Here is a 21,337-nt window from a genome sequence, read left to right on the forward strand (position 1 = left end):
TCTCATAAGGGGTATAGATGCTTTTATATATCATTAGGATGTGAGTTCATTGCACGACATGTGGTTTTTGGAGAAGGATTGTTTCCCAACATTCCTAGTTCACTTCCTATCTCATCACAAGTTGAGCCCAACTTTTATCTATGTGTTTGGAGAAGGCTTCATTTCAGGCTTTTCCTCCTACAATATAGACCCCAGAGGCCACCTCTCCAAGTTTGACCTAACAATCTTCTAACTCCCTGGCGTTAATTCTAGTACATAGACAACCTCATTTTCGTATTATGGAAGACTTGTTAGCCAACACACCGGCGGTACCTCCCCTCATCCAATAGCACTCCATGACTACATGATCTATAGACGCAACTCTTCTTGTTCGGTCACATCTTACCACCCGATATTCCATACTTGTTGCATTACTCAGTTCTCTCTCCTCAAAAACGAAGCCTAAAACTTATGTTGAAGTTGCAAAATCTCCTCAATGGCGATCGATAATGCAGTTGGAGTTCAGTGCTTTATTAACTAATGGAACATGGGATCTAGTCACTTGCCATCTGTCCATGAATATTATGGGTACTAAGTGGGTGTGCAAGATTAAAAGAAAATCAGATGGTTCTTTGGAGTGATACAAAGCCAAGCTTGTTTCCCAAGGCTTTCATCAGGTTCCCGATTTGGATTTCTCTGATACTTTTAGTCCAGTAGTAAAGCTAGTCATAGTCCGTACCATTCTAGCCCTTGCAATGGCTCATTGGTGGCCTATTAGGCAACTAGATATCAATAATGCCTTCCTCCATGGTCTCATCACAGAAGACATCTATACTCTCCAACCCAAGGGGTTCGAACATCTTGGCTACCTAGATTTTGTCTACAAATTATGAAAAGCTCTATATGGACTTCGGTAGGCTCCACGTACTTGGTACTCTTAACTAACTTCATCTCTTAATGATTTGGTTTTTCAAAACTTTGTGGATGATCCCTCATTATTTATTTACAAGAGTAACTCCACTCTATTGTACATATTGGTCTATGTCGATGATATCATCATTATTGGGAATTCCTCTTTTTCTATTACTTCTTTGCTTTAGAAGCTCTCTATGATTTCCCTATCAAAGATCTTGGCCCTTTACACTATTTTCTTGGGATCGAAGCTCAATTTAATTATGATGGTCTTCATTTGTCTCAAAAATGGTACATCCTAGATTTATTGCACTACACCAAGTTAGATGGAGCTAAGCCTTGTAGCTCTCCCATGGCGGCCTCAGCAAGATTAAGTCGAACATCTGGTACATCTCTCTCCGATCCATCTGAGTACTGGAGTGTTATTGGTGCCTTGCAATACTTTACTCTCACTAGACTAATATTTCCTTTTCGGTTAACAAGGTTTGTCAGTTCCTACCGTCACCAACTGATGAACACTGGTTTGTAGTCAAATGCATCCTACGTTATCTAAAGGGCACACTAGACCTGATATTTCCTCTTCGGTTAACAAGGTTTGTCAGTTCCTACAGTCACCAACTGATGAACACTGGTTTGTAGTCAAACGCATCATACGTTATCTAAAGGGCACACTAGACCTAACATTTCCTTTTCGGTTAACAAGTTTTGTCAGTTCCTACACTCACCAATTGATGAACACTAGTTTGTAGTCAAGCGCATCCTACGTTATCTAAAGGGCACACTTGATCATAGTTTGCATTTTTCTTCCTCCCCTACTTCTTTGCATTTGAATGCTTTCATAGATGCTGATTGGGCCAGCTGTTCAGATGACCGTCGAACTATAGGAGGTTTTGTAGTTTACTTAGGTTGTCATCTCATTAATTGGAGCTCCAAAAAGCAACACATTGTTGCTCGCTCCAATATAGAATCAGAATTCAGATCTCTTGCTAACACTATAACGGAAGTTTTATGGATCCAATCCCTTTTGGCTGATTTAGGTTTCCTTGTTTCAAGGCCAGTAGTATAGTGTGACAATTAACCTGGGTGCCACATATCTTGCTGCACATTTAGTGTTTCATGCTCACACCAAGAATGTTGAAGTTGACTTCCACTTCCTCCATGATCTTTGCTTGGCCGACAAACTATCTATTAGGTACATTTGTTCTGAAGACCAAGTTGTTGATATTTTCACGAAGCCTCTGTCTACACCACGTTTTGGTCTTTTGCGGTACAAGCTTCACGTAATGCCTTTCAACTTAAGGGGGCACATTGGAGATAATCATATCAGATCTAGATCTAGCTTGGACTCTAGGATAGATAAGGATGCTAAGAGTTAGCTATCTATTGTAAACTAGGATCAACATGATCTCTCCTAGCTGTATTCTATCTAGGACTCTCACTGATTCTAATCTTATCTTGTATGAGACCTATGTAAATCAAACTCTAGAAGAATTCTATAAATACATAGAACTTCAATGAACCAAAACCATTGAAGTCGATCATTCCTTCTCATTCTTCTTGTTATTATTTTCGATATTCTATTGTTCAAACTATTTCAAACTAAGGGGATGTTTTAATAAAACACAAACCATAGGGTAGGTTTTAGTAAATTCATAAAACTGTATGGGGTGTTTTAGTAAATGACCCTTTTTAAAAACTATAAAGGGGATTTAAGCAATTTACCCTTTTTGATATTAGAGTCCTCTCTATATGTTAGGGCTGCTATGTGGGCTAAGTTGGATTTGAGCATTTATTAATTTTGAATGGGACTGAACCTTAACCTAAACTCGATGTAGTTAAAGTTTTCATTATGGGCAACTTGATGTGCACCCCTAATAATCTATTTAAGTAAAATGCATATGTTCATGACCCAATATCTGACATGGTGCTCTTCTAAGAAAGGAGGCGTGGGATCAAACCCTATTAATCATAACATCTTCATAGCAAGGCCAATGGACCTCATGTGCAACCTACTCTATCCCCACCCCTTAATCGCTTGGTGATGTAGTTGAAGTTTATGCCCTGAGAAGCATCATATCATTTTAAAAGGAGAAGACAAGTGGGCCTAAATTTGAATTTATTAATGGGCTTTCAATAGCCATTTTAGTTAGTGGGTTTCTTAACAGCTAGTTTACTAATGTATTTCTAACAATTAGTTTTATTTAATGCTCCAACAACTAGTTTTACATTAAATGCTCCAATATAACTTTTGTTATCTATATAAAACTTTGTAATCTGAAGCTAGAAGCATCAAGTTATTTCCTTTGTTTTGAGAAGATTAGAGCTTTCTTTGAGAGTTGAGAGAATCCTCTCTTAGGATGAGTGAATCCCCAACCTCGTTGCCTCATATATATTGTAAGCTGCCTTAAATTAATGGAGTTTCATCAAATCTCTTTCTTCTTTTCTCCAGTTCTTTGAACAGATTCCTTTTACATTATTATCTTTTTATTTGACCTACATCAATAGTGAATCCCCAATCAACCTTATTACCTCATATTATAAGCCATCTTAAATTAATGGAGTTTCATCCAATCTCCCTCTTTTCTCTAATTCTTTGAGCAAATTTCTTTCACATTTTTCTCTTTTTATTTGAGCCACATAACTTGGTGATGATGCATGTAATACTAAAAAAAGGAAAAGGAAACAAAAGACCTAAAGTTGATAAAACTTTGGTGTTCATTCAAATTCACATGGGTCTCTTACCACAGCCTCAGATGGAACCTCCTCTTCTCTCTTTCACACATGTGAAATATTAAAATGCCTCTTATGTCTGAATTTTCTCTTTTAAAACCCTCTCCTCCACCTTTGTAATACTTTTGACCCTGTCTAATAATACATGGATATATAAGGAACAACTTTAAACAACCTTGAACATGGACTAGGCTTGGAACCAAACTAATGTCAAAACCTAAATTTGTCAATCCAAACCTATCCAAACTTTCCTTAATGTGCTTGCTTAATTAGAGGTGAACATGGAATCGACAAATGGAAAGTTAATGCTCAAGACCAATGAATTTGTAAGAAAAGAAACACAAGCAGATGAATTTAGAATTTTTCAAGCATGTGAATGCTGCATTGTACATGTCATAATTTCTTCAAGTTCAATCTCTAGTTGCTCAACATTGTGACTTTTTATAAAAGCTTCATTGCTCAAAGGTAGCATCTTAATTGAATTGGATGATGGTTCATCCATTGTATTTCTGCCATGCTTCATAGTACTCGTCCTCGATGGTCCTCGTTCATCTGTTGTATTTCCGCCACTTTTCACGGTACTCGTCCTCCGTATCTTCCAAGTGGGAAAATATGCCCTTCTTAAATGCGCTACCCATCTTCATTTTGGAAACAAACATGCGAATGAATAAGCAGCTCAAATTCATTATGTTAAAGTTGAAGACAAGTTCAAATTCATTACACTTAGCCACTTTTAAAGGTTAAACCCTATTCCTAAAGATTTCTTTGTTCAATTCTTGAAATTGTATATCATCCTGTTGAAATGTACATATGAGGGTATCATTAAGGGTGTCAAATGGACCGGTTTTGGATTGGACCCCGTTCAGTCCAAAATCAATTTGAATGGATTGGACAGACCAACAAGACATACTGGATTGGACCAATCTGGTCCAAAATATTTATTAGATTGGAATGGACCTGGTCCATCCGTAACAAATTTATATTGGATTGGGTTCGGATTAAGCCAATATCTGGTCCATTAATATGGACCAGGTTGGGGTTGCAACCAATCTAAATCAAAATAAATTTGAACAGAATGGACGATCCAAAAATTAAATTGAACCAGTCCAAATTGGTCCAAAGCATTCATTGGATTTGATTGGACTTGGTCCATTTATAATGGACAAACATTAGACTGGATCGGATTGGACCAAGTCCAGTCCAATTGACACCCCTAGGTATCATCATTAATACTTTGACCCTTGGGTTGTGTTAGGTTTCAGTGCAAAATTTGCACTGATGTAAAACTATGGTAGTGCAAATGATTTGGGTGTAAGGTTTGATTTATTTTTGTTTAAAATTTTACTTTACTTTGTAATAAATTAAAATCCAAAACAAAATTAAACAAAAATTTACATTTTATTTTTCATTTGCACTCCCATACTTTTGTACTAGTGCAAATAAAATTGCACTACAACCAAATACAACCTTGAGTACAGATGGATATCTAAGGCAAGGTTTTTAAAATTGAACCGGACAACGAACCAGTCAGGGGTCCAGTTCTCGGGTCGAACAGTCCGACCATTCGAACTGAATGGACGGTCCATTCAAACAAAAAAAAATTAAAAATAAAAAAACAAAAAATAGCCAAACTGTTGGATGGTTCGAATGCCTGGGTCAGCGGTTTGCTGACCGAATCAATGGTTTTTGGTGAAATAACAGTTCTGGGGTAAAACGGAACCAATCACCTAACCAGTTCCTGGTTTTTCTGATCTGACCATCCAATCCGATCCGGTTTTAAAAACCATTATCTAGGGCTGCAAAATGGATTGGATCGAATTCAAATCGCCATTGAATTTTGGACAAATTATTTGTGTGCGGACCTAGGTGTATTATAGTGAAACAAATTGGTTTTTAATTTCACCTGGGTAACAATTGCAAACAAAGGTAGAGTGCTGTAGCTGCATAGAACTTGAACAGCCACCCTGCACAGGCAAGCAACCTATGAGCTATTGTATGTTTCTTGGAATTGAATAGCCAGCTACAGCATAACAAAGGCCAAAAACATTCAACCATTACCCTATAATGATTCTAGGAATGATGTAGCCCAATTTTTCCACCATGCAGGATTTGAATCCAAAGGTACACTGCCCATGTGTATCAGTACAAGTTATGATTTGCTTGTTTGTATTGGGTTGAAGTAGAAATATTGTTCCTTTGTTCTACATCTTCAGCCAAACGAGTAATGATATGTTCTAGTTTAGCTCCAACAAGGAGTAGAAGCTGCAAAACAATCCAATTCAAGATAGTAATATATATTCTCCCCTAATCTCTTGCCTGTTCTTCCTTCGGCATCTGAAAAGAATCGAACTGAAGTAAAGGCAAAAGAAGATAACCAGGTAGTATACTTACAATCAAAGGCGAAAAAGATAACCAGAAGAATGTGTGCCATCCTGCATTGAAACCCACTAGTAAGAATGTGATAGAATTCTATTTTTGCAATCTTATTGTGAAATGGATGGTATACCATGCACATTCAAAAGCAGGAAGATCACCACAAAGAGCCACAGGTACCAGCTTCATTCAAGAAGTGAGTTGATCGAAAAGGAGATAAAACAGGTTTCAGTAAATCCAGAATATCTTATCAAAAGAAACAACTGACAATTTCCTTTGAAAGTTACCTTATTGTAACAACTATCTTGAAATCAACTTCAAGGGTCCGCATCATGTACTCGTGAAAATTAAAACCGGGGTGTGAAGGGCAGTGCTCCTACTTGAAATTAAAGGTAACAAGTTAATTAACACACATCTGCAGAAAAAGAGAAAGATGGGTCTACTAAAATAACTATTGGACTACTAATATTTCATGGTTTGTATCTTACCTTTATAAATCCCGACCTCATTGCAATGTAATCTGTTTTAGTTACAGAGGCATAGAACTGTTTGAAAAATGACATCTGCAAATACACATGAAGACAACTGTGTCTTAAAAATTTATAAAAGTATAAACGATTGTGAGATAAAATTGATCAAACTGGTTAATCAATGGATGCATGATGAAACTATTATTTTACAACATCAAACCTTGAAGGACCTCAGCTAGGGGAGGTGTTGTAATTTAGGGGTCATCTCATTTGCTGTTTAAATCAGATTTTGCTTTGTTACAGTTCGTGATGCTCTTGTTTCCCCTCTTTTCTTTTCTGTTAGGGGGTGTTCTTTTTTTTGGATTTTGAGAGGGGGTTCCATGTTTTTTTTTCAGATTTAGGTGGGGATCAGGGAAAGTGATAACCATCTCTTAGGTGGATAAATAACTTTTTCATCTGGGTGGATAATTGCCAATACATGAATGAGACGAAAATCTTTTAATAATGGATTTCTATAGCTAAAATGGTCATTGCCTTATTTATTTACTTGGAAAATAAAAGAACTTTGATAAATGCACTTACCTGTGTAAGTATTTCCCAAGAAAAACTTACCTAGATAAGTAATTTGCCGAAAAATAAACGGAAACTAGAAAGTTTCTATTATTAATTGGAACTAAGAAGAAAAAAGGAAAGTATTTGGAAAGACATTGAAATATGAAGGAATGTTAGTATACTAGTTCATTCAACTCTTGGAAACTTCACCCTGCAGTGATTGGTGGAACCAACCGAAGAACAAAATAGAAGAGAAAGATGGAGGCATTTATCTTTAATGGGTCTGAGATTGTTTGTAGGGAAAGAAATCCAAACTAGAATCCCCCTCTAAATGGTAAATGGTAAACAGTGGTCTAGACTCAACCATTCCTACTTAGCTAGCAAGCAGTGGTTCAAGAACTTTAATATTGCAGATCTGAGGTAGAACCCTATCTACATGGAATTTATGTGTTAAAACCAATTACATTCATGCTCTGAGTTCTCCAGTGAACTCGATCGATTTATTGCTTGTTCCTTGAGATGAACTCAATCTTCTGCATGTTGTAACAGCTGGAAGAAAAGAAAAGAAAAAAAGAAAGCTCTCTTTGACATGCCAGAATTCTAAACGAGACTAAATGGAGCTATATGATTTATTAATATTTGTTACAGGTTCCTTGTTAACTAGCTGGATAGCCCTAAGAGTCACTCACTGAGCTATAGAAATTCTAATAAGTTGCTTGAAGTTTCTCGGGGCAACGGAAGTGTAATGGGTCAAAAACAAGAGACTAATCAGTATTTTGAAAAAAAAAGAAAAAAGAAAAGAAAAGAGATAGAGAGGTAGAGGAAATTGAGCTACACTCTTACACTTTGTTTTAGTTCTTGTGTTCTTGTTTTTTTCAATGACATTGCAACATACAAGAATACAAATATATATATATATATATATATATATATATATATATATATATATATATATATATTCTTCTATCTTCTTTGTCTTCTTTCATTCTTATATCTAGGGGTGAGCATCGGTTTATTTGGTTAAAAACCGAATTTAATAATATATATATATATATATATATTATAGTATATTTTATGAAATTGAATTTCATTATAATACATTATATAATATATTAATATATAAATATATAGCATATTACATATTAAATGTTATATATTGTATATTATATATTACATATTATATTATAAATTTCAGTTAATTTAGTTTTTTCAGTTAACCAAATTTCTAATTTTGAAAGTCGAAACTGAAAATCGAAATTCATAAAAATCAAATTAACAAAAAATAAAAAAAAACCGAAATCAAAATTTTTGGTTCAGTATTTCGGTTTTAACCGAATAATGCTCACCCCTACTTCTATCAAAGGTGATTTTTTCTTAGGCTTTGTCCAATAAACTTCTGTTGCACCAACAAATTTTGGTTTCATAACCAAAATCTAGCCACTCATCAAAATCTAAAACCCTTCATGGCAGTCAGTTCCAGTAGCACCGTTTGACTCTTTCCAAAACCTTTCACTTCCTATTTTTATGAAGAAAACTACGACTTTTGGAGTGTAGTAAAACCTTCTTCATCTTAAAACATTTGTGAGATTTTGCATATATAAGGGTATAAAGAACAGTAAAACAGTGAAGAACTTGCAGTTTGGGCAAAAGAAAACAAAAAGGAGTAAAAGGAAGTAAGAAAAAGAATGCAAAACCTTTTTATCACGTCCAACAAACACTAAGTAAAATAAATTTTCCAAGAGTTACTGATTAATTTATCTAAACTATCTATGCATGAGTTGAGTTTAACTGAAACTTGTGAAGATAGAATTAAAAAAAGTTGTTAATTCCTTTGGAGCTGAATGAACAAGTTAATTTTTAGATAAAATTTGGTGATGAAAATCTATAAAATGTTAAACAAAAGAAAATGTTAAATAATACAAAATACAAGGTTTTGCACTCTAAATATTTGTATTTATACTCCTTCCAAATTTAGCCATAGAGTAAAACTTAATAACAAAAACCCTGCTCTTCTATCTCTTTGATTTCTGTTTTTCTTCCATCGAAGTTTATTTTTTCTTAGGTTTTGTCCAATATCCAATGCACCAGTTCAGCTCAAAAGAAATAGTTGAATGCTAATTAATTGAAATTGCATGAAGGTGGGTTCGAAACTCACAATCCAGCTTATAACAATCGACTTTCTCCAATATCTCCCTGCGCGCTTTATGACAAACAGGCGATGAAGGTTATAAGCACTCCCTGTTCTATCACTGACTTCTGCACTTAAGAGTTATTTTATATATTAAAATAAAAAAGGAGATATATACCTAGCTACCAATTGATCTTAACTAGTTATTAAATTTTTTTCTTCCACGCATAGATTACCCCAGTATGAAGGAATTTGTGTCCATTACCCTTAGTCTCACTAGTCTTTTGCTTCTGGCTTTTACAAGATTCCTCCCACGGCTTCCATTGTTGTATCTACACGGACCGAGATGTTTCTCATTAATATATAATCCACGAGATCAAAATAACAACTCCAGATTAGCCATTAGGGGTCTGGAATGGGAATCAGAGTGGGCTATATATTTTGATTCTAACTGTTTGATTGGATGGAATTGGAATCCCATTCGCATTTCTGCTGAAATGATATTCCTCTATTTCAGGGAATGGCCAATCCCTGCTCTTCATTTGGGAATGAAATTCCTTTTCTACTGATTCCATTTTCCATTTTCATTCCTGTCCGAACCAAACAGACTATGAAAATATATCATTCCAATTCCAATTTCGATTCCCAAAGATTTTGATTCCGATTTTGATTTCAATTATAAACCAAATGTATCCTAAAGTTTTTTGGTCTTTATTAATGATTGATCAGAAGCTGAATTGGAAATTACTTTGCAATTGCTATTCTTTGATAGGAAGTTAATTGGAGATCAGTTTGGGTGGAATCTGATTGTTTGAATGATGTCAGCATTTTAAATGACTTGTTTGAGTCTTTATTATCTTGGTTTTGTTTAGCTGTTGTGGAGGCTGTATATTCTGGCAATGTTGTGTTTGCATGCATTCCTAAAACTTTAATTCTGTGGCTCATCTTATGACCCAGAAAGCAAAGTCTTTTTCAAAGGTTTCAAGTGTGGTGGTCTAATCCACCAATATATGATTGGAACAGTTGAACTCTGAATGCTATTAAAATATGGGCCCATACGTCTATTGCATCTCAAGGTTTTATATGTGGGTCCTATATTTATATTTATATGGATCTCACGTTTAAGTCCCTTTATCCCTTCCCCTGTGTTTGTTTGTACTGCAATTTTATTTGTTTTAGTATAATTGTATGGAAGTGCAAATAAAAAGAATGCAAATTTTGATTTAATTTTACTTTGGGTTTTACTTAATTCTACTTCAGATTTTATTTTACTTTATTTGTACTGCAATCAATCAAAATAGGATAGATTTTGAAATACAAATAAATCACAATTTGCATCAAAACTATTTGCACTATCATGATTTTGCATCAATGCAAATAAATTCACATTTATTTGTATTTGTGAGTCACATATATGTTACTTAAATTGAGTAAATTTACTAGTAAATGAGTAGAACATGCAAAACAAGCAATCCAATCAAGGCATGGAAGAACCACTGAACCAGGCCAGGTAAAATTTCACCCGGTTCAGTGATTTGACTTCAGAACAAAACGAACCTCAATGAAAAGACTATTTAATTTTAAAAGCTGAGGGGTTTAAACTCATACCGGGGATTCATTCCTGTCTTTGGCATTACAATTAAACATAAGCTTGTCTATCCAAGAAGGAAAAAAGGTGTTAAAAGCTGAAATAGAAATTAGTTTACCTTTAACCCTCCTAAAACCATTGTGGTGGCACAAAACGTTACATGGACAACTGCCAATACAAAAATGAAGATGTGCAGTTGATGGAATCCTTCAAGTGATAAAAATGGAACTTTTCCCTGAAATGTCAAAGCAAATTGCAGGATATTTGAGGGTGACCTATGAGCAAAAAGAGTACAAAGGTGCAAATTATTTCTCTAATCTAAAGGTAACTGGAAAAGCTAGTTTCTGCAACAGCTATGTACGGGTTGAACTAGAAAACTTTCCTTGAACCCTTTGCGAGGCTCATATAATATATCCATGGATCAAAATTTCATTACGTATCGGTTGATCGGGGCATTTCCGATACATCCCTATAGGGTTTGTATCGGGTCAGGCCATGGTTCAGTGGATTATCTGGACTTAAACCGATCTCTCGGTATAAGCTGATACACTCTACCGACATATCGGTCTAGAACCTTGAATATATCATAAGTTTTTGTGAGGAAACGTTGTCATGAACCCATGGCCCCTTTTTGGTCGTGCCCCAAAGCCATTAAAAAACTGAATCAGCGCATTTGAGTGCATATGCATAACCATTCATTCTTTTTTTTTTCCTTATGGGCTAATTATTATTTAAGGCACTATTTATTTGCAGTGCAAATTTCACAGGTGTAAATGCGTGGGAGTGCAAATAGGCTGAGTGTAAATTTCAGTTTACTTTTGTCTCATATTTGACTTTGTCTTATTTGTTTGTGAAAAGTAAAATAATGTGATATGAAAGAGAGTGCATGTAGGAGGAGGTTTATTTGTTTGAGAATAAAGTAAGAAGCAAGATGATGTAGTCATGGTTTTTAAAATTAACCCGGAGACCAAATCAAAACCATTTGAATGCTTAACTGCTCAGGTCAGCGGTTTGCTGACCAAAATCAACGGTTTTGGGAAAACGAAACCGGTCACCTAACCGGTTCCCGATTTTCTGGTCTGACTGTCCAGTCCAGTCTGGTTTTGAAAACCATGGATGTAGTCACCACTTTATATGAGAGAGAACTACTATAAGTGCAAGGTTTTGCAAATTTTGTATCAATTTTTAAGATGCAAAATTTGCACAGTTAGCAAGTGCAAATAAGACAAAAAGTGCATATTTGTATCAGTTAGGAGTGCAAATCATAGTTATAAACAAACAAATGCAAAACTGAAATGGATGCAAAATTAAATTTATATCAGTTTTAGACTTGCACTGCAAACAAATAGATCCTTGGTGTTTTTTTTTTCTTTTATTTTGTATAATAATTTTCTTTTGGTAAGGATACAGTAGTAGTCTAAGTCAACCTTCTAAGAGGGTGCCAACTACCTTAGTTGGTAATGTCCTTGACTGATTTTAGCAGACACTTTGGGATCAATCTTGGCTTTAGGAAAGTTGGGGGGTTATGAATAGGATCTACTTGTTAGCACCCGCTCTAATTTGCCCCAAATCCCCGATCAAACCCTTCCGGTCCATCCAAAACACCCAAAAATCCAAGAAATTCGAATTTCACATAGAGAGCCCTTAGATCCACCGTTGAACTTGCTCGATACCGATCCAATGACTTTGATCAACACCCATTTACACCCAACCACTAGATCAGACACAACCAACAGACCTAGGACCTCCCAGAACACCTTCCTATAAACTTTCAACTCAAGATTCCCCCATTTACCCCTCATCAAACGAAGGTTCCATTTCGACCCCTCTCGTTAGCCTAAATACGAAGAACCCATATTAACTTGATCTTGACACATTTGAACCAATCAAACCACACCATTAGACTCCAAATACACCAAAACACCTACCCATAAAATTTCAACCCCAGACCCCCTCATTTGCCCTTTCATCAAACCAAGATTTCACTTTGAAACATCCCATTGACCCAAATTCCTACAATCTTGACCCTCTAAGACTGATCAGAACTCATCATCAGATCTCAGACACTCCCAATTACCCACCTATAAATTTTCAGGCCCAAATACCTCCATTTACCTTCAATCACACAAAGGTTCCATTTTAAGGCTCCGAATTGAGCAGATTACAAAACTGCTCGATCTAGGCCTAATTGACTTAAATCTAACCCTACCAATCACCTCAGAATATCCGCAAACCCTACCCTGTGAAATCTCAGCCTAAAACACCCTCATTTACTACTCCATCTAAAAATATTCCTTTTTGGTCAATCCCACTGGTCTGCATGCATCAAAACTCTTCTCAGCCATCAGATCCATCTCAACCCTCCAATTTTTGACCCAGAACCGCCCATCATTAAACCAGGACCCCGGTTTTAGCCCAAGTGAGCCATTTACACTACTAATTTTATAGCTCCATCAAGCCAAAAGAAGAAAAAGGAAGAAAGAAAGAAAATAAATTAGCCTTTTGGAAATGAAAACATGTTATGTGGTTTTTGAAAATAAAGCATCTTTTTGTTCATTCTAAAAATCTATTAGTATATATTAAAGCAAAGATGGCCTTATCATATGATCTCTCCTTTCTCCCCTTACTCAATCAAGGCTTCTCCTTGGTTCCTTCTCTCCTCATGATACCATTCCTTACACTCACAGCTTGCCACGTTGATACTTCTGCTTTCCTAATTAAAATCGTTCTCTCTCTCTCTCTCTCTCTCTCTCTCTCTCTCTCTCTCGTTCCCAATCACCTAAATCATCTCATCTCTTAAAATTTCTCATAAACATATCCACCTAAAACTTACTCCTAAAACATCTCCTAATCTCGTCTCTTCCCTTGCCTATATCTCTTTATTTATTTCAATCCCTATCTCTATCCACATTGCAAATACATGCATTTAATATCTCATCAATGTATTGAAATATTAATGTGTGAGTTAAAACTTTTTTTTTGAAAATAAGAGAAAAAAACAACAACAACAATAATAATAATAAGAGAAAAAATAGATAATACACTAAGACAAATAATAATATAAAATAAAAATTTAATAATTAGTTAAAAATCCTATTATAATTATAAATAATGCAATTACAAAATTAAATACAGTTAATTATTTAATTTGATTTAATTACTCTCAAATATTATTGTTATTATAATAACTACTTAATTAATTAATGTTAAAAATTACTCTTAATAATTGATAAGTAATTATAGTTAATTAATTACCAAAATTTTGGAAAAAGTAATTTAATAGTAAATTACCATACTTAATAAATTATTTAAATTATAATTACAGATATTTTAATTACTATAAAACTATTTTGCAATAATTAAAGTAACAATAATTTAATAGTAAATTACTATTAAGTTAGTGAATTGGCCATAATTTTTTGAGTAAAATAATTAAATAAATTACTAAATTATTTAAGTAAAATATCACAATAGTTAAAATAATTTCACATTTATTTATTTAATTAGGTAAAATAATTTCATAGTAATTAAAATGACAGAAATTAAACTCAAATTAGGTCCAACCCTTAAAATTGGGCTTAAGGCCCGAAACCAAGGTCAAATAGGACTTGTCCAACTTTAGCTTAACTTGCACTAAAATTTGATGCACTCAGAGTGGCTTAGGCTTGGGTTGTTAGGCTTGGCTTACTCAATAAGCATAGACTATATATATTTATGTATGTATTTATGTATGTATGTATGTGTGTATATATGCAAATAATGTGTCTATAGTTAGGATAAGATTGGGTTGGGCTCATATTGCCAAAGGGCTAACCATAGGCCTAACCCTAAAAATTAATAAAGCCCAAACAGATAGGCCTATTAGGCTCAGCCCATGTAAATTTGTGGGTCAGGTTGATTTGGACTCAGGTTAGGCTCTCCTAAGTTGCACCACTAGATATCGGTCCTTTCTGAGTTTAGACTCATACTGCATATGATTCCATTAATTTGATGTCAATATGGATGTATATGTTATACAACACTTAAGTGCAAATTATTTAGCAATCCCATGCTTTAAGTTACCTATTTAAATAGGTAAATTATTTATGTGGTTAAACAATCATAATTAACTTAATTAGGTGGCATAGTTATTAATTGTTATTACTAATAAAACCATAAAAGCCATAATTTTAATCCATTTAAATCGTATTTAAAATTATAAAAATCGTAAAAAACAATTCAAATTTGTTAATATAATAATAATAATAATAATAATAATAATAATAATAACAACAACAACAATAATAATAATAATAATAATAATAATAATAATAATAATAATTTATATTAATTTCCATAAATTCAAATTTATAATAATTTATAAAATTAATTTTATAAATAAAATTAATAAACAATAGTAATCTTATAAAATTAAAATTTCTATGAGAAATTGATTAATTTTAAAATTATTTTTAATTAATTTAAATTCTATTGGCAATAATTACATTAGTAAAACTTTATAGTAGGCCTATAGCCTAACCTGTCCCATGACACGCCTAATTAAGAATGTCATAGGGCTCTCTCTACTTAATTTTCTCTAAAAAGGTCCATACATAATAAAAATAGATCATAGGAAAATAAGGATGTCAACCTAATAACCCATAAACCAATTTCCAACTTAAATCAGTGCCTCTTGTGATATTAAAACATGTGACAAAACATATAATTGAAAGATTGTGGCACAGGTTGGCTTGGTATCAGGTTGAACCCAATAGGGTTGTGTGGGTTGGCATGGCTTTGACTCAACCCTAATCTTACCCTCCCATGCTTCCACTCCAACCTAATCCAACCTGACACAATTCTTCACAATTTCTGAACCTACCCTCGCCTATATGGTTCAACTTGATACCGACCCAACCCTTCTCACAGTCTTTCAATTATATTGTTCGTGATACTTTTTTTTGAAAACTCAAGAGACATTAATTTTAGTTGGAAATTGATTTATGGGTTCCTAGGTATTGCTTCTCCAAATTAAAAGGCAAAAAAAATGAAAACAAATAGTGAAATAAATCATATACTTTAAGGTTAGGGGTTATAATTAGACAAAATTAGAAGAATACCCTTTATATGTGTAGGTGTATTATGACTTGATGGATGGGGGTTAGCCAACCTTGAATCCGATTTGGGTTAAATAATCATAACTCTAACAAAACCCTAGATCTCCCAATTTGGGTTAAAACAAACATTGAAAGAAATCATAAAATTTAAGGTTACGGATTAAAGTCAAACAAAATTACAATAATACCCTTTATATTTATATGGGTATTATGACCCCATGGGCCACGTCATCCAACTTGCACCCCACACTACCGAACTGTGGGGCATATTTTGTAACCAAACCGGTAGTACCGTTTTTTGGAAAACTGGTAATCGAAACTGAACTGAAACCTAACCAGTTAACCAGTTTGGTTAACTGTCAGTTTTTTGGTTTTTTTATTTTTACAATATATAATACATATATATATATATATATATATAAATATAATAAAAAATATAGAAATATATGTATACCAGTCAATTTGGTTAACTGCCGGTTTTCTGTATTGGTTAACTGAAACCCAACCGGTCAGTTCGATTAACTAATTTTTTGGTTCAATTTTGATTGGTTTTTTGCTCGGTTCGGTTTTTCAGTTTTTTTTCTCACCTCTACCCTACACCTTAATTAAAATTCTAACCTGACCATGTAAGGGTGAGTCAAGTTGAATTTACTATTTAACTTGACCCATTGGCATTCCTATATAAGATTAGCCACCCTCACCAAGGTTTCAATTTGGATTGTGATATCAGAACAACTAAATTAACAAAAAAAAAATATTATACATGAGTTGTCTTAGATTGGCTTGGCTCAATTAAAAATGTCATAAGGCTCTTTCTGTTTGAATTTTACATACACACATTTTTTCCTTTTTTGTTTATAGCTAGAGTAGTTTTATTTAAGAAACAATACAGAAAAAGAGTACATGCATGTTGATCAACAACCCATTAGTCTTTACGAATAGAAATAATTTTATCTGTTTCACCTTCATTGGAACTTGCTATTCATATGAAACAGAACAACAGGATATCCTGAGTTCTAACCATTCCAAAGCAACCCCCTCATCCTCTTACAAAGATACTTCAAACAATTTCTGTCAATAAAATGGATGGAATTCCTATTTGGTTGGACATGGCATATGAATGCAGAAGTTACTAGCTTTGGGGTTAGTTATTTGGAAGCATTTGATGAGATGATGGGGCTGGCGTTAACCAAATACACAGAAGTGTAAAAAACTTGTTACCTTTCTTGCGCAATGGTTGGAGTTGGTATCCTCAGCCAAAAGCTGCCTCCCCTTCCGCGCAATTCCAAGAGAAAAAGCTCTGTAGTTGTGGATCTCCTGCTCAGAAGAAGAGACTTCCTCCCTCTTGCATGGATTCATATGAGATGCAAGATCCGTTGAGATACAAATGTTGCTGATCAGACCTTGAAAGACAGTCAATAGAAGGGAAATAAACCCTAGAAGCATCAACTCTGCAACCACACATTTTGGTACACTCAGTTTACTTGTTTACTATGATCATATTTGCAGGAGACTATCTCTGATGTGCAAAACGCAATTGGACCAATAGAACATTAGAGAATTAGAACCTCATTACCCATGATTGGATTTAAGGAAACAGCAAAAGAAAATCAGAAAAATGGTAAGAAATCAAAATTGGTTGAGTCACTGCATACCTTCTTTTAGCTTTTCCAAGGCCTCAAATAGTGCATGCTGTCCTTTGTGCTTTAGAAACTGATGCGAAGATCAAAGTCACTAAGTACTTTATTAGAGATTAAAGTACTTTAATCTACTTTTATGACTTGACACTTTGACAGTCTAGAAACAAAAGCAAAATCATTAAAGCAAAAGATGTAGGGCGTAAATTAAAATTTAAGTAATGAAGCAAGGGAAATAGAAACAAAATGTTGACAGAAATTTGGAAAAAAAAAAAAAAAAAACAGAATGGAACTTTGAAAGGGGACGCAACTTGGGTTGGGCCAATTGGCCCAATTCAAAATGGGCTCCCCAAGGTGTTGGCCGGGTTGGTTGCCTCCTTGACCTCAGGTTGGGGCTCTAGCTTACTCTCATTGAATCGTTAGAGATCTACCGTGTTCATCGCGATCTCACAGGCTCAAACAATAAAAGATCTATTGAATTTCTTTTCTTCTAAAACAAAGAGAGAGAAGCCCAATATGAAAGAGCCATGTATATATTGAAAACAATGTTTCAAAAAATGACTTGAAACCGGAATCATTCTGGCCACCGGTTTCTGGGCTGATGGTTTGACCGTTCAGTTCGAATGGACTGTTCGTTTTGACAAAAATTAAAAAACAATAATTAAAATAAAAAACAGCCAAAAATCATTGAATGTATTGACAGTTCGACCAATTGGATTAATAGGTCGTTGACCAATTCAACGGTTTTGACTAGAGACCAAATTTGATAAAATGGAACCAATTGCATGAATAGTTTCCAGGTTGAATGATCTGATCAGCTGGATCAAACAACGGTTCGAAAGCATTGATTGAGGAAGGAGATGATGGACCTTCTCCTTTAAGCTAGTCATCGATTACCTAAAGAAGATGGTGACCGTCGGTGGAGTCTCAAGACAGTCATCGAAGAATATATGCATCGATCAGAATGTGTTTTTGGATCATGGTGTTAGTTATTGTTATGTTTTCGTGAAGCAAACCTGGTAGCAGATTTGAATACGGCTTTCAATGGTGTTTTTCTTGATGCTGACAATCTTCCTAGTCACTAGTTTTTATTTGTTTCTATGGTGTTTTAATAGCTGTTTGGACTCTGTTTAAACTAAAATCAAATTGGATTGATTAAATGGACTGATAATACATAATGAATTAAATTAGTCCAGATTAAATGGTCCAAATTATTTATTGGATTGGACCTGGTCTATTAGATTGAGTTGGATTAAGCCAATACCTATAAAAGATAGGACGATGAATGTGATGCAGTTGAAATACCAAACAGTGTGACCATTATGACCAAACAGTCAAAGTGTGGATATAGCCCATAATCACCTAATCTCTCACTTGCATTTATGGCCCATAATTAGTCAATCTCTCAGTTTCTTATGTAATATATGCATATAAGCTTAGTGCTGTGAGTTTTACATTCCTTTTCTACAAAAGGACCGAAAAACCAGTTTTGAACAAGGTTTGAAACTTCAACTATGCTAGATTGTTCAACAGATTCTCGAGGGTATAACTGATCTTAGCATCAAATCCTGCCTTTGCCTACGAACCACATTAACTTAGTAAACATTCATTAAGCTTTCATATCCAAAAAAGTAAACAAATATAATTTAAGGATTAGTAAAGTTGTGTTTGGTAACATTGAAATTGTTGGTTCAAATGTTTAGAGAGGCAACAGTAACAAACATCACCTTAAGGCTATGTTTGGTTTGAAGGAAAAGGTAGGAAAAAGAAGGAATATACAAAGTTTGTAAAGGTTTCTCTACCTTTCCTTCATTTTCTTACTTTTTCCTTCAAATCAAACATATTCGAATTGTTTTGGATTGATCAATACAATTATACCAATATACATTAGATAGATTTTTTTTATTTGAAATTAATATTTTTAAGACCAAATCAAGTCGGACCATTGGATTGGAAAAATCAAGAACTGGTCAGATGACTGATTCCGTTTTAATTGAAATGACACTCTCATACATCATGTAATTTTGTATGGATGAACCCAAAATACAATTAATAATGCAATACACCCGTAAATCATTGGCTTATCATCTAAAGACTATTTTCTGAAAGACGGCAGAAAAAGTTGTTGCTTTACAGAAAAATAATCTGAACAATAATTCAGAGAGATAATTCATAAATCAGGCCATGGAGAGAAGAACAAGACTTGAGATTAGTTATTATTTGTTATTTGTAGTAGCGGGAATACCTTTCCGAGGCGGTGAAGTAAGCGCTCGGCGCTGAGAGAGATGAGAATGATGACTGCACAGACAACCGCGACTACCCACGTCGGAGTATACTCCAATGAATGGGATTCGGCCATTCTTGTCTTGACCGGATCCTTCCGTCCGTCTGTGTGTTGACGAGACCATCAATGTACAATGATAAAGACTCGAAACTTGATGAGGAAAAAAAGAGAGAGAGAAGGGAAAGGAGGAAGGAAAGAATCATCGATGGTTAATTTGGAACAAACAGGGAAAGAAGCATGGAGGGAACAAGCAAAGAATGGGTAATGAATCTTCTTAATTAAGCATATAATATGGGATAGCAAGAATCAGAAACTTCATGCTTCACATACAAGAAGTAACAAAAGTGAATTCATGAAATATTATGAAATGACACCATGGTAATAAAAAATGATGGAAAAATTCTCGATTAATACCTTGTACTTTGGGTTTAATACTGTCAGTTTGGTTCTCGAATTTTAAAATGCTATAATTCACTATCTGAACTTTCAAAACGTGACAATAGAGTATCTGTCATTAAATGACATTTTAAAAAGACACAAATGCTTTTCAAATGCCATCTAATTTTCTTTATTCACCATGCAAACATAGACCAACAAAATTAATAGTCCCAAATCATTATTTATTCTATTCAAGAAAGTTGGGGTTACCAAATGCCCACTCAAACATAACCCCAACTTTCTTGAATATAAGAAATAAGGATTTGGGACTTTTAATTTTTTGTCAATATCTAGATGATTGATAAAGAAAATTAAATGATACTCCAAAGGCATTGTGTCCTTTTCAAATGTCACTCAACAACAGATAAACTACTAATTAATGATAGGTACTGAATTGTCACCTTTTAAAAATTTGGATATTAAATTGTTGTATTTTAAAGTTTGAGGACAAAAAATTTATGTAACAACGTAATTGAGGATTATGCCTCTCCTTAAATCACTGGACTGCTGCAATTAATAGAATTTATTTATTTATTCTTTTGAGTAAAAAATTTATATATGCCATAAAATTTTAAAATAGACTTAAATATAACTTGTTGGCTGCTGATCTCATTAAACCTGAGCACATCGTCATATCTTGTCTAGTTTCATTAACCCTTTTTAATATTCCAAAATTTCTATTTTAAATTTTGAAGAGAATAGACAGAAAAGATACGCCTTTCTTGCTTTGGTTCCGCAACCCAACAGAACTCGATTGCTCTAAGAATCTATCTCTATTTTATTTAACTAAGTTCTCCCTACAACCGTATGCTAATTGCCTAAAGCATAGGGTAATGATAACTCTTGGCGCTATCGTAGAAGTTGATGGAGATCGAATAATTCGGTTCATTCAATGGATGGAGGAGGGCAATTTTAGTTTTGGGAAAACAGAGAACTGGTGGTGCTTGGTTTAGCAATTGAAAATGAAAGTTAGAGGGTGAATGAAGAAGAGGAGAAATGTTAGGAAAAAAATAGGGAGAGAAAAGAAATTGGCAGTACTCTCTTTCTGGGTTAGTGGTAGCAGTAAAAGAGGGGGACGCAAGAAGGGAAGAGAGAGAGAAAGATAAATAAGCATTTATTTGGTATCATTGCCATTGCTCTAAAAAATGGT

The 21,337-nt window shown here is 34.3% G+C and overlaps 1 pseudogene across 1 annotated transcript; it reads right to left on the reverse strand.

Moving 5' to 3' along the window:
• Nucleotides 1-3,874: 3,874 nt before the first annotated feature.
• LOC148871988 (MLO-like protein 13) lies at nt 3,875-19,887 on the reverse strand (annotated as a pseudogene). Its single transcript, XR_016107837.1, has 13 exons — nt 19,711-19,887; nt 17,484-17,541; nt 17,050-17,279; nt 10,851-10,967; nt 9,410-9,476; nt 9,172-9,272; nt 6,483-6,557; nt 6,282-6,370; nt 6,128-6,177; nt 6,013-6,053; nt 5,680-5,883; nt 5,525-5,585; nt 3,875-4,259 (listed from the first exon to the last, which is right to left on the reverse strand). The product of XR_016107837.1 is annotated as an MLO-like protein 13 (transcript).
• Nucleotides 19,888-21,337: the final 1,450 nt, after the last annotated feature.

This window comes from Nelumbo lutea, chromosome 2 (genome assembly GCF_056320005.1).
Source record: "Nelumbo lutea isolate HS-2025 chromosome 2, American lotus-T2T, whole genome shotgun sequence".
NCBI classification, from domain to species: domain Eukaryota; kingdom Viridiplantae; phylum Streptophyta; class Magnoliopsida; order Proteales; family Nelumbonaceae; genus Nelumbo; species Nelumbo lutea.